At 44.4% G+C, this 11,752-nt stretch overlaps 1 protein-coding gene across 2 annotated transcripts in view; it reads right to left on the reverse strand.

Moving 5' to 3' along the window:
- The window catches only part of LOC116319401 (rho GTPase-activating protein 27-like), a 34,258-nt gene extending 30,360 nt beyond the window's left edge, over positions 1-3,898 (reverse strand). For both annotated transcript variants that reach the window (XM_031738707.2, XM_031738704.2), the window contains exon 1: positions 3,817-3,898. The gene's annotated coding sequence lies outside the window, so the exon portion shown is untranslated. The remainder of the gene's footprint in view (positions 1-3,816) is intronic.
- Positions 3,899-11,752: the final 7,854 nt, after the last annotated feature.

Below are 11,752 nucleotides of genomic sequence, written 5' to 3' on the forward strand. Positions count from 1 at the left end.
AGTGTGTGTGGGCTCACAGAGCAGCAGGACAGCCAAACATTTCAACTGCTACTGATCACTAATCACCAATCACAGATCAATATTTAAAATCTGATGATGTCATCTGGCCCAGAGCTTTCAGCAAACATCCAATCAGCTGCTCTGTCACCAATGGACCTGGAAACGACCGGCCTCAAACCTGTGAACTCTGGGCTCCTGTTACCCTCCTACTACCACACTCTTTATCCTCCTGTTACACCAACCTTTGCCCTCCTGCTACCCCACTCTTACCCTCCTGTTACCCCACTCTTTACCCTCCTGCTACCCCACCCTTTACCCTCCTGTTACCCCACTCTTTACCCTCCTGCTACCCCACTCTTTACCCTCCTGTTACCCCACCCTTACCCTCCTGTTACCCCACTCTTTACCCTCCTATTACCCCACTCTTTACACTCCTGTTACCCCACTCTTTACCCTCCTGCTACCCCACCCTTTACCCTCCTGTTACCCCACTCTTTACCCTCCTGCTACCCCACTCTTTACCCTCCTGTTACCCCTGTTACCCCACCCTTACCCTCCTGTTACCCCACTCTTTACCCTCCTCCTGTTACCCCACTCTTTACCCTCCTGTTACCCCACTCTTTACCCTCCTGTTACCCTACTCTTTACCCTCCTGCTACCCCACCCTTACCCTGCTCTTACCCCACTCTTTACACTCCTGATACCCCACTCTTTGCCCTCCTGTTACCCCACCCTTACCCTCCTGTTACCCCACTCTTTACCCTCCTGTTACCCCACCTTACCCTCCTGTTACCCCACTCTTTACCCTCCTGTTACCCCACCCTTACCCTCCTGTTACCCCTCTTTACCCTCCTGTTACCCCCCCTTACCCTCCTGTTACCCCACTCTTTACCCTCCTGTTACCCCACCCTTACCCTCCTGTTACCCCACCCCTACCCTCCTGTTACCCCACTCTTTACCCTCCTGTTACCCCACTCTTTACCCTCCTGTTACCCCACCCTTACCCTCCTGTTACCCCACTCTTTACCCTCCTGTTACCCCACTCTTTACCCTCCTGTTACCCCACTCTTTGCCCTCCTGTTACCCCACTCTTTGCCCTCCTGTTACCCCACCCTTACCCTCCTGTTACCCCACCCTTACCCTCCTGTTACCCCACTCTTTACCCTCCTGTTACCCCACTCTTTGCCCTCCTGTTACCCCACCCTTACCCTCCTGTTTTTCTATTATTTTAAACTGTGTTCCATGTCAGGAGTTACCATGTTTAGGTGCATGCGTTGCCATACTGTGAGGTCACTGCAGGAGTTTCATGTGTTAAGATGTAAATAATAGAGCCTGGTATGACGTCGCCTGCACATTTATTTGCGGGCTATGTGTGGAATATTTCCATAATGAACGTAGCTTTGTACAGCAGTGGAGCAGTTGACTGGTATCATGCTGATTTCAGTGGACCATGTTGATTTCTAGGCCGTAGATGAAAATCATGATCACTGATTAAGTCCAGACGCTTTTCTTTGCACACTCCTTTGACTACGATGACCTGGATGACTGAGAACCTTCACAGACATCACTGATTATTATTTCTCATGGATCATTAGTTCGCCTTTCTGGTTTTCAGTTACTGGAGGTTTTTTTTGCTGTACAAAAACCATGAAGGAATTCACTCGTTCATAAACATGGCATTAAGAATCTTACTGTGATTTTGTTCATTTATTTATTACTTCAATCATTTTTAATAATTATTATTGTTGTGTTTTTCTCCTGCTGTTTGTTTGTTGCCGCTGCAAAGACAAATAAAGTTTTATTTTTGAAATCCATTGTTCTCTATTTAAACACACCTGGGACAGGTGAGTTTCAGAGACGCTGGTATGTTGGAATGCTGCTGCCCCTCCCCCTCCTCGCTCACTGTGATTGTGTCTCTGCCGCACCAGCAGGCTGATATGTGACACACACACACACACACACACACACACACACACACACTGCTCTGTGTGACCACAGGAGCGAAGCATGTGAAAAAATAAACTGGAGGGTTTGTGGCGGGACACACCCTGTCCACCAATCAGAAAAGATAAAACATTTAAAGGAGAATCTGCAAGGGCCTCGTCAGCCACACCTCAAGTGACATCATACACCCAGCAGCCTTTCCCAGCTCGCTTAATCTAAAGACTGTTCAACCTTTACCCTGTGTGAGAGCGGGTGTGGTCACAGCACACAGAAATAAACAAGTCCAGATCATAAATCTGTCTGCTGGCTCCGCCCAGACGAGACTGGAACCAAACCAACGCTGACAGGAATGCACACACACAAGCATCACACACTCTAAGCACAAACACACGGCTCTGATTGGCTAGCACCTGCCCGCTCACTCCTCGCACGCTGTTTCAAACCTTCCAAACTTCCTCTGTAACCTGATGGAAGGATGGCTCAGTGATCCTGAGCCCCGTGAAAACAAAGAGTCCCCACACACTAAAACACTGTGAGTCAGGGTCAGGGTTCAGGTTCAGCCCGGTTTATGGAGTTTGTGGAGAATACAGCACACAGCCCTGTGTCCAAACACAAACTAAACACATTTATCACTTGTTATAACATTATTATAAACACATACTACAGCGGCAGGTTTATTCTTATTATTGAGCTCTTATCTGTTCATGCAGATGTTCAGCGTCTGTTGTTTTCTGAAACATCTAAATGTAATAAACTTTATAAAAATGAGATACGTTCCCACTTTGTTAGCATACAGAATTATAACGTGCAGAGTTTTTACTTGATGATGAACTCCAGCCTGCGACGTGGAGTCATGTGACTCGCCTCTAAAAACTTTAGTGGAAGCGAATTCTTTTTTCACTTATTCAAGTTGTTCTCCACGTCGCACATAAACACACGATGAACATGTGTGATTTCAATATTTTTGCATTATTAAACATACAGAACACTGTTACATGTGGTTCTGTATGTTTCATGTAAGATGTGTCCCTGTGTAATAACACAAAACACGTCTAATAAGATTTAGACATAAAACATGCGCTGTGTTTCTGTCTGTGTGAGGAATACAAGAGCACGTATCCAAGCCCAGGTGAACCTTCTGCATGTTTACAGCCTGTTGAGGACTTTGACCACAACTTTGTCAAATGTGTTTAGCAGGTTGCTTTCAGAATAAAAGGCTGTGATGAAGGCCCTTCTTTCCTGTACCGAGCTCTTCCTTTGACTCTTTCTGTCTGTAGCTCTCGCTTGTGATTTGTGGCGATAAAACAGTCAAACGTGAATATTTCCGAGGCCTGTGAATGTTTACCTCCAGGTTTGAAGTGTGCGTCGAACGACAACTTTTGGACCGTCCCATTTCTAAGTGTAACCACCACCAACAACAGCAGAGTTTGCAGTTACAGTAAAACCTGTTCTTATGCCCGGCGGGTTTTCAGACACACTCTCACTGTGATTCTGTCATTTCTATAGATTTTTAATTAAGAGCGAAAAAAGCCCGCTCAGTCTGAAATCAGGACACTGTGTCACACCCGGTCACACAAACCAGCAACTAACACAGTCTCACACTCGCACACACACAAACACACACATGCACTGAATCTAAAAACAGACTCATAGTCCCCATAATGCAGGTGTGGGACCAGGTCCCCGTGACATACGGTTTACAAGTCCACTGGAAACACTTTTATCTAGACAAACACAACAACAACACACAAAAATGTAACAAAGCAAATGTCTTCAACTACAACTAGTTACACACACACACACACACACACACACACACACACACACACACACACACACACAGAGATAAATAGAGGGTTTGTTGTGTTTTACCTGCAGTAAAAGGCAGATCCAACCATCCTACTTCACTTTTTTCTCTTCTGATCTTGGAGGGCCGAGCCCAGATCACTCAAACAGGTTTCTCTCTCTCTCTCTCTTTAGCTCCGCCCTCTCTGACCTGCCAGTCCTGGCTTGTCTTCTTTCCCCTCCTTTCCTGAGTTTGCATCCTGTCTGCCAAAGAAGCCACAGTCAGACCGTCAGTCCTCTCTGGGCAGATCAACAGCGCCCTCTGGTGGCCCTCGCCGGTGGTTCATTATTACCCGTGCAGTGGGTCAAATCAAATCAAATCAAATCAAATCAAATCAAATCACTTTTATTGTCACGTCACATGTGCAGGTACACTGGTACAGTACATGTGAGTGAAATTCTTGTGTGCGAGCTTCACAAGCAACAGAGTTGTGCAAAAATACAATAACGTAAAACAAGCAAAATATAAAAATGGCTAATCTAAAAAGTAATAAATATATGTACAATATATAAAGGTATATACATTACTGAACGTGTGTACTAAATATGTTTTTCTACGTGTGTGTGTGTGAGTGTGTATATAGTGTGTATATACATGTTTTACAAATGAAATAAAGTAAACAATAAAATAAGATATATAAAATATACAGAGGTTGGTATGTGCAAAACAGTGGTATTAATGTACAGTGTGGAGTGCATAATGTTGAAGTTCCAGTAGTGAAGGTGAGGTGTCTATAACGTGTTCAGCAGTCTGATGGCCTGGTGGAAAAAGCTGTCTCTCAGTCTGCTGGTTCGGGACCGGATGCTGCAGAACCTCCTTCCTGATGGAAGTAGTCTGAACAGTTTATGGCTGGGGTGACTGGAGTCCTTGATGATCCTCCCGCTTTCCTCAGGCACCGCTTCCTGTAGATGTCTTGGAGGAGGAAGCTCACCTCCAATTATCCGTTCAGCACACCGCACTACTCTCTGGAGAGCTTTGCGGTTGTAAGCGGTGCTGTTGCCATACCAGGTGGTCATGCATCCAGTGAGGATGCTCTCAATGGCACAGCGGTAGAAGGTCCTGAGGATGCGGGGGCTCATGCCGAATCTTTTCAGTCTCCTGAGAAAGAAGAGGCGCTGCTGCGCCTTCTTCACTGTTTTGTTTAAGTGTCCTGACCATGTGAGATCCTCAGCCAGATGTACACCAAGGAAGCGGAAGCTGCTCACTCTCTCCACAGCAGCGCCGTTGATGGTGATGGGGGTGTGTACTTCCCTGCACCTCCGGAAGTCCACTATCAACTCCTTTGTCTTTGCGACGTTGAGGGTGAGATGGTTGTCTTGACACCAGTGGGTACATATGTAATTATGTGATTTTAAATAAAAATGGGCACAAACAAACTGCACGCTCTTAAACTTAATCGAGGGTTCAAAATGTAAAATAAGATGGACTTTCAGTGATTTTAGGAGGCTGAGGTCTTTTAACATCTGCAGGAAGCTCCTGAGGATGTTTTACCAGTCAGTGGTTGCTGGAGTACTTTTCTATGCTGTGGTGTGCTGGGGGAGCAGCACAGCAAAGAAGGCTCATCCATTAACCTGGAGTAAAGAAATATTTCTACCTGCTTACAGAGGCTGCTGCAGCCTCCAGGTGTTACTGAACTCACTGAGCTTAAATGCTGGACTGTGAGCTCAGGTAAGTGACGACCGTCTGCAGGTTCTCTGCTGCTGAAGCATGATTAGGAGATCACGTTAACACCCAGCAGCAGGACATGGGTGAACCGTCAGGGTTTTGTTTTTAGTGGCGTGCCAAACAGACTGTTGTGTGCCCTGCCCCTGATGTTAGCCAGGTAGCTGGTGACCTGGTGGAGGTTCTGAGATTAATTAGTAAACAATTCATTTGGGAATGATTTGGTTTGATGGGCACACCTATGCTCACTGGTAAATCATCTTGTACAACTCATGCTTCAGATGGAGGCTGTGCTGGACCTGTAAGTGTAACCGGTGCGTTCCTGCATTGTCTCCCACAGAAGGGTAGAAAGAAACACCTCCAAGTAAACAACTTGCCAGCTCCAGCTCCTCTCCCACAGGGGAACTGTAGAAAAGGGGCTGCATTTATTTTTACATTAAACATGAAGTACAAACTTACATGGAAAAAAAAAACACCAACACAAAATCTGACATACCTGACAATGAAAGGTAGAAAGAAAGACCTCCAAGTAAAATATAAACAGTGTGGTTAACCAGACTCACTACACTTCCAAGCTAGCAAGAATGATCTATTCATGCTAGCCTCTACACACGAGACACACGTACTACACACAGCATTTAGTAAAGACAGCTGTAATGATGACAATAACGAACTAAAACACACAATAACAAACATCAAGGTGGATAAAGATATAATTAGGAGTAATTCCCCCACAGGGGAATTATAGAAAAGGGGAGAGGCCAAAGGATTACCCCAAATTTACAGGGTTGCACCAAAGAAGAAGAAAAAGATGAGGAGGCGCTCTAACTGATAATGGAGATGACTACAGACTTGGAGGTCCTAAAGGTCAGGTATACCAGGGACAAATGTGGGTTTTAAAACATATTTTGTGTAATTATAACTAGAGATGGACCGATCCGATATTACGTATCGGTATCGGTCCGATACTGACCTAAATTACTGGATCGGATATCGGCGAGAAATAAAAAATGTAATCCGATCCATTAAATATCAAAAAAACACCTCACAAAACTTGCAACACGGCGTAACTCGGCTCATAACCGTAGCACGTCGGAGCAGTATGCGTCATGTGATAGAGCGGCTGTGTGTATTTGTAGCCTCGCTACCAAACCAGCATTTCATCTCCGAGGAAGTTATCCCAGAGAGAAGTAAAGCAAGTGTGTAAGTTCATCTCTGAATGTTTGTAAAGCATTCCCACATTAAGCTTAACAACCGATATATGGAGCGACTGCCTCTCTCTCCCTCTCCTTCCTGCTGCTACTTCAATCATGAAACTGATCAATGATCAGCTGATCGGCTTTTCTGTCACGAGTCCGTCTCTCTTCTTTGTTTTTGGCCCACTTTGCACCAGAAAGAGGAAACCAGCGGCTGAACAACAGCAGCACGTTTAAGCTTGATAAGCTGTTGTTAGAATGTATTTAATATTACTTTCTACACCAGGATCCTTTTCACGTAGCTGACGGCTGGTAACTGTGCAGGGGCGGATCTAGCAAAGTGTAGCCAGGGGGCCGATAGGGCATGAACAGGAAAAGGGGCACAAAGACATACTTTTCTTTCTTATTCTCATTTAAAATGTCGAGCTTTTAATAAATAATTATCTGAATCTTACACCCAAAGTTTTAATCTGATGTAAAATGTATAGAAGTCCATTACTGTATATAGTAACTGTTAAGTCTAATATACCCTAGTAAGCTATAGTACTTTTTCCTTTGGGAAGGTACCATCTGTGCAGTCTGCAACTCTGTTGAAGAAAGATGTTGAATCTATTTAATTATTCTTGAAAAATAATTTATTTCTGTGCATTTTCTATGCACTACATCAAATTAAAGTTGATTACATCGATTAAGCATCATGAGGTGGAGGGTGGGGATTGGTTCCCTATTTTTTTTTTTTGCTGGGAGTTTGCAACCCTATTAGTTAGGTTGCTTAATATTTGATTGATTGATTAATTGATCATACTTTATTCATCCCGAGGGATAGGGTTAGGTTACTTCTGCTAAGTACTCTTTAAAATACCAGAATAGGGAGGATGGAGCAGGTTTAAGTTTATTAGATTGATCAGTGTTGCTGAACTATGAAATATTTTGGGTGCAGTGTATTTTTTACATACAAGTATAACAGAATAGCTTTAGTGTTGTTGTTTATTTAAACTTGAGTATGAACTTATACAAAATGCAGCAAGATATTAAAAAAACAGTTTTATTGATTAAAAAACACTATATCAGATTCATATCGGTATCGGCAGATATCCAAATTTATGATATCGGTATCGGACATAAAAAAGTGGTATCGTGCCATCTCTAATTATAACCCGGTTACATAAGGGTGGACAGTCCAGTGTTGCCCTGACGGTGGAGCTGTAACACAGAGTTTGGGTCACAGAGGCAGAGATAATGTCAAACAAGTTGATTATTTATCAATAAACAAACATGGATTTGTATTTCGTGCTGGTGAACGTGGCGCTGTGGGAGCTGAGAGTGTTATGATGCTTCCGGAGCTTCAGGCGAAGACCCGTCATCTCAGATCTGAAACAGAGAAACAGTCGAATAACCACAGAGTCACATGATCACTCTGTCACGCTGGTTCTGGCGTGTTTCACAAGTTCACACACCACTCCGCACCATCGTCATGAAAAATTCAAAGTTTTACCAAATAAAGGTAATTTTATAAAATGTTCTCCCTTAAAAAAATAACGAAATCATTCTTCTTGCTTCAGCTGGCGCTCTGCTGCTGTCTCAGTGTGAGTAAAGTGAGGACATTTCTACAGCTTCATTTAGAAAAAGCAGGTTCATCACCTCCCATGTTGATATCAGCCAGTTGCTGAGTCAGATGCTCAGCCAGATCGTTCCTGGCGATGGCCCTAAAAATGTCAGTGGTGAAGACCACGGCCTGATGGGGGTGATGCTGCACCATCAGATCCACAGTTTCATGTCGGTCTGCCCTCTCCAGCTTGTATGCAGGTATATCCCGCATCCTGCATCCCAGTTGCCACTTGAAACTGGTAAACTGCTCCTCAGTCAGTCTGTTCAGCTCTTGCAGGAGCAGTATCATGACCTGTGCCCTGTTAAAAATCACACAACTTTAGACTCCTGCAGAAGAAAATCGGAAAACTCAGCATTAAAATAATTCTGCTTTCCTCTAAGACAGACACTTCCTCACAGCCAATCACATAGCAGCAATCGGTCAGGAACGCCTCCTAATGTCAGGAAGTGAAACAGAAAGGGCCTGCAGCGCTCTACAAAGGTGGATGGTCGTCTTATAGAGATAAGATTGATTTCAGAAAGCATGAACATAAACTGAGTCGCACACACGCAACAACATAACCACGAACACCCTCCCCACCCTCTTCAGCAAGCTTCAGACAATTTTCCAACGACTTCCTCCTCGCAAAAGCACCGAAGAGTTTCAGGAAGAAGACGAACGCGAACGGATCGTTACGCTGATCATGCGAATAGTTTAAGGGTTCATACAGGAAGTTTCACTGGCACATGTTTATCCTAATCACGTCCATATGGAGGAAGGTCGACAGCAGAACCTCATTACCTCATTAAAAGTTAAAAGTTCTTTAAACACTCACTGATTTTCTTCCATCGTGCTGCGTCCGCTAGCTCTGAAGAAGGAGGAGGAGCTCTGTGACGTCAACACGCAAAGACTCCTGGGAAGAATTTGCCCCTGGAGCTTCATCCTTCGTTTGAAGACAGACGAATGTTCTCTGTGGAAACTGTTCTGTGTCTGGCTTTAGCTCTCAGTGAAGCAGATGCAGTTTGTTGGCAGTAGGCTGTGTTGCTACACGGATGTTTTAGAGCGTGACACACAGGAATGAGCGTGCTGTGATGACACACTGTATGTTGCTATGTAACGCAGCAGAGTCAGTCTGAGCCCCTGTTATGAATACCCTGTTGGGTGGTCTGGAGTCTGTTACAAATGAAACTAGAATACAACAACTGCAGAGGTTTACCTGAACACAGGTGTGCTCTCAGTCTGTGTCACGGTTCTGGATCTTTGACCCAGGGATTTGTGTTTATGGACTTCTCCATCTCATTTCCTGGTTTTGTTTTCTTGTGCTTATGTTGTTTGGTGATTATTTGAGGTTGTTGAGTTTCCTTTCTGTGTTGTCTCCATGTTTATTCACCCGTCAGTGTTTCCTCTGCTCTTCGTCAGACTGTTGATCTACCCTTGTGGTTCTTCACGGTCCGTGTTCTCCGTTCCCTGCGTTTGTCAGCTTAGGTTTTCTGTTTTAGTTTTGTTTTGCTTTTTAGTTCTGTATTTTCTCCCAATCAGCCTTAATAAATCAATAGCTCAGCTTCAGTTAACTCCTTCCTGCCTATAATCGTCTGCATTTGGGTCCTCGCTTTGCACGATCTGTGTCTCATTGGATCTTATTTAAAGGTGGTTGGTGGTTTTTGGTGGTTCGATCCCCGGCTCCTTGTAATGAGAGACAGAGGGAAGACGGCCCAGTCACAGAACACAGAAGACCAAGGTTAAAGTTCAAAATGCAAAAATTCAATCCAACTGGACATCAGCCAGAGAAGCAAATAATTCCGGTAAGGGGTAAAATCCGACTTCCCAAAAGTGACAGACGAGGAGATAAAACAGACTGAAGTGCAGCGTGACCACTGACAGACAAATAAATGATTGAACCAGAACAAACACACTGCTTGGCCTACAGATCGATGACATCAACACCAACGTCCATGAACTACAGGAGTCCTGGCCTGACGAGGTGGCTCTTCTGTGTTGTAGCCAGAGGTTGTTTGGTTTCCCCGATGTATAAATCCTGCCAATCCTCCTGCACTGAACAGCGTACACTGTGTTACTCTGTTTGTGTCGGGGGACCCGATCCTTGGGGTGGACCAGTTTTTGGCGCAGCGTATTTTGGGGTTTAAAAGCCACAGAGACCCAGTGTTTAGAAAAAATGCATCTCAACTGCTCCGATACTCCTGACACATATGGGATCACTACAGGTTTTCGCCTGGGCAGCGGTTGTCCTTCTCTCCTGGATCGGCTGGAGCTTTCTTTAGGTGCCTTCCCAGCTTTGACAAAAGTCCAGCTGGGATAACCACATTTACTCAGGGCCTTCTTGATGTGCTGTTCTTCTGCTTCCCTGGCCGCTGTGTCAGTGGGGATGGTGTTCGCTCTGTGTTGTAGCGTCCTGATGACACCCAGTTTGTGCTCCAGTGGATGATGAGAGTCAAACCTTAGATACTGATCCGTATGTGTAGGGTTTACGGTACACATCAACTTTTAGATGTCCCCATTACTGATGGAAATCTCACAGTCTAAGAAGGCTAACCTGCCACTTTTCATATCCTCCCTGGTGAATTTGATGTGTTGATCCACCGAGTTAATGTGATCCGTGAAATGTGGAACGTCCTGAGATTTGATTTTCACCCAGGTGTCACCTGGACCAATGACACACATCAACACAATAAACACAATGTGCCACACCCTCCGTGAGGTGTCATCTCCACATCACTACTTGCAAAACATAACAAAACATGAGGCAGGAACAAACTATCCAAAATCAAATGCTCAAACACAAAATCCATCTTAACAACAAATTAACGTCGAGACCTATGAAACATGAGCACAAACATTTAAGACTCAAAACCAAGTTGTCTCACATACTTCTCGTTTGTATGTCAGGGACAGTTTTTCTGTTGATTTATTGTTTTTATTGTTGCGACAGAAAGTCTGAGTTCTGTGTTGCCCTTCTGTATATAAACTCTCTGATCTCCTGATGGAGCATCCCTAGGATATCCAGCTTTGTGTTTATGGACTCTAAAACACTTACCCCATGTCGTTTGTGAGTAGGTCTTCCTCTTTTTGTCGGTCCACTTGCTCAGGTTGTCTGGATGTTTATTGGATTCCTCCACGACACACTGCTCAAAATATGGGTTCCTCCACCCTGGATGGCGATGCCACTCGTGGTCGTATAGTTGTTAAATGTAAAGTGGAAGTTTGATCTCATTTACTGAGAGCTGCACAAAGTCTGCCCTGTTCTGTGTGTGCTGATCTTGATCAGCTCTGCAGAGGTTTCAGGTGTTCGGACGTGACTGACCCAGCTGGCAATTATTTCAATTTCAATTTTCATTTCAATTTTATTTATAGAGCACCAAATCACAACAACAGTCACCTCAAGGTGCTTTACATTGTAAGGTAGACCCTACAATAGTACATACAGAGAAAAACCCAACAATCATATGACCCCCTATGAGCAAGCACTTTGGCGACAGTGGGAAGGAAAAACTCCCTTTT

This window comes from Oreochromis aureus, linkage group 4, assembly GCF_013358895.1.
Source record: "Oreochromis aureus strain Israel breed Guangdong linkage group 4, ZZ_aureus, whole genome shotgun sequence".
NCBI classification, from domain to species: Eukaryota; Metazoa; Chordata; class Actinopteri; order Cichliformes; family Cichlidae; genus Oreochromis; species Oreochromis aureus.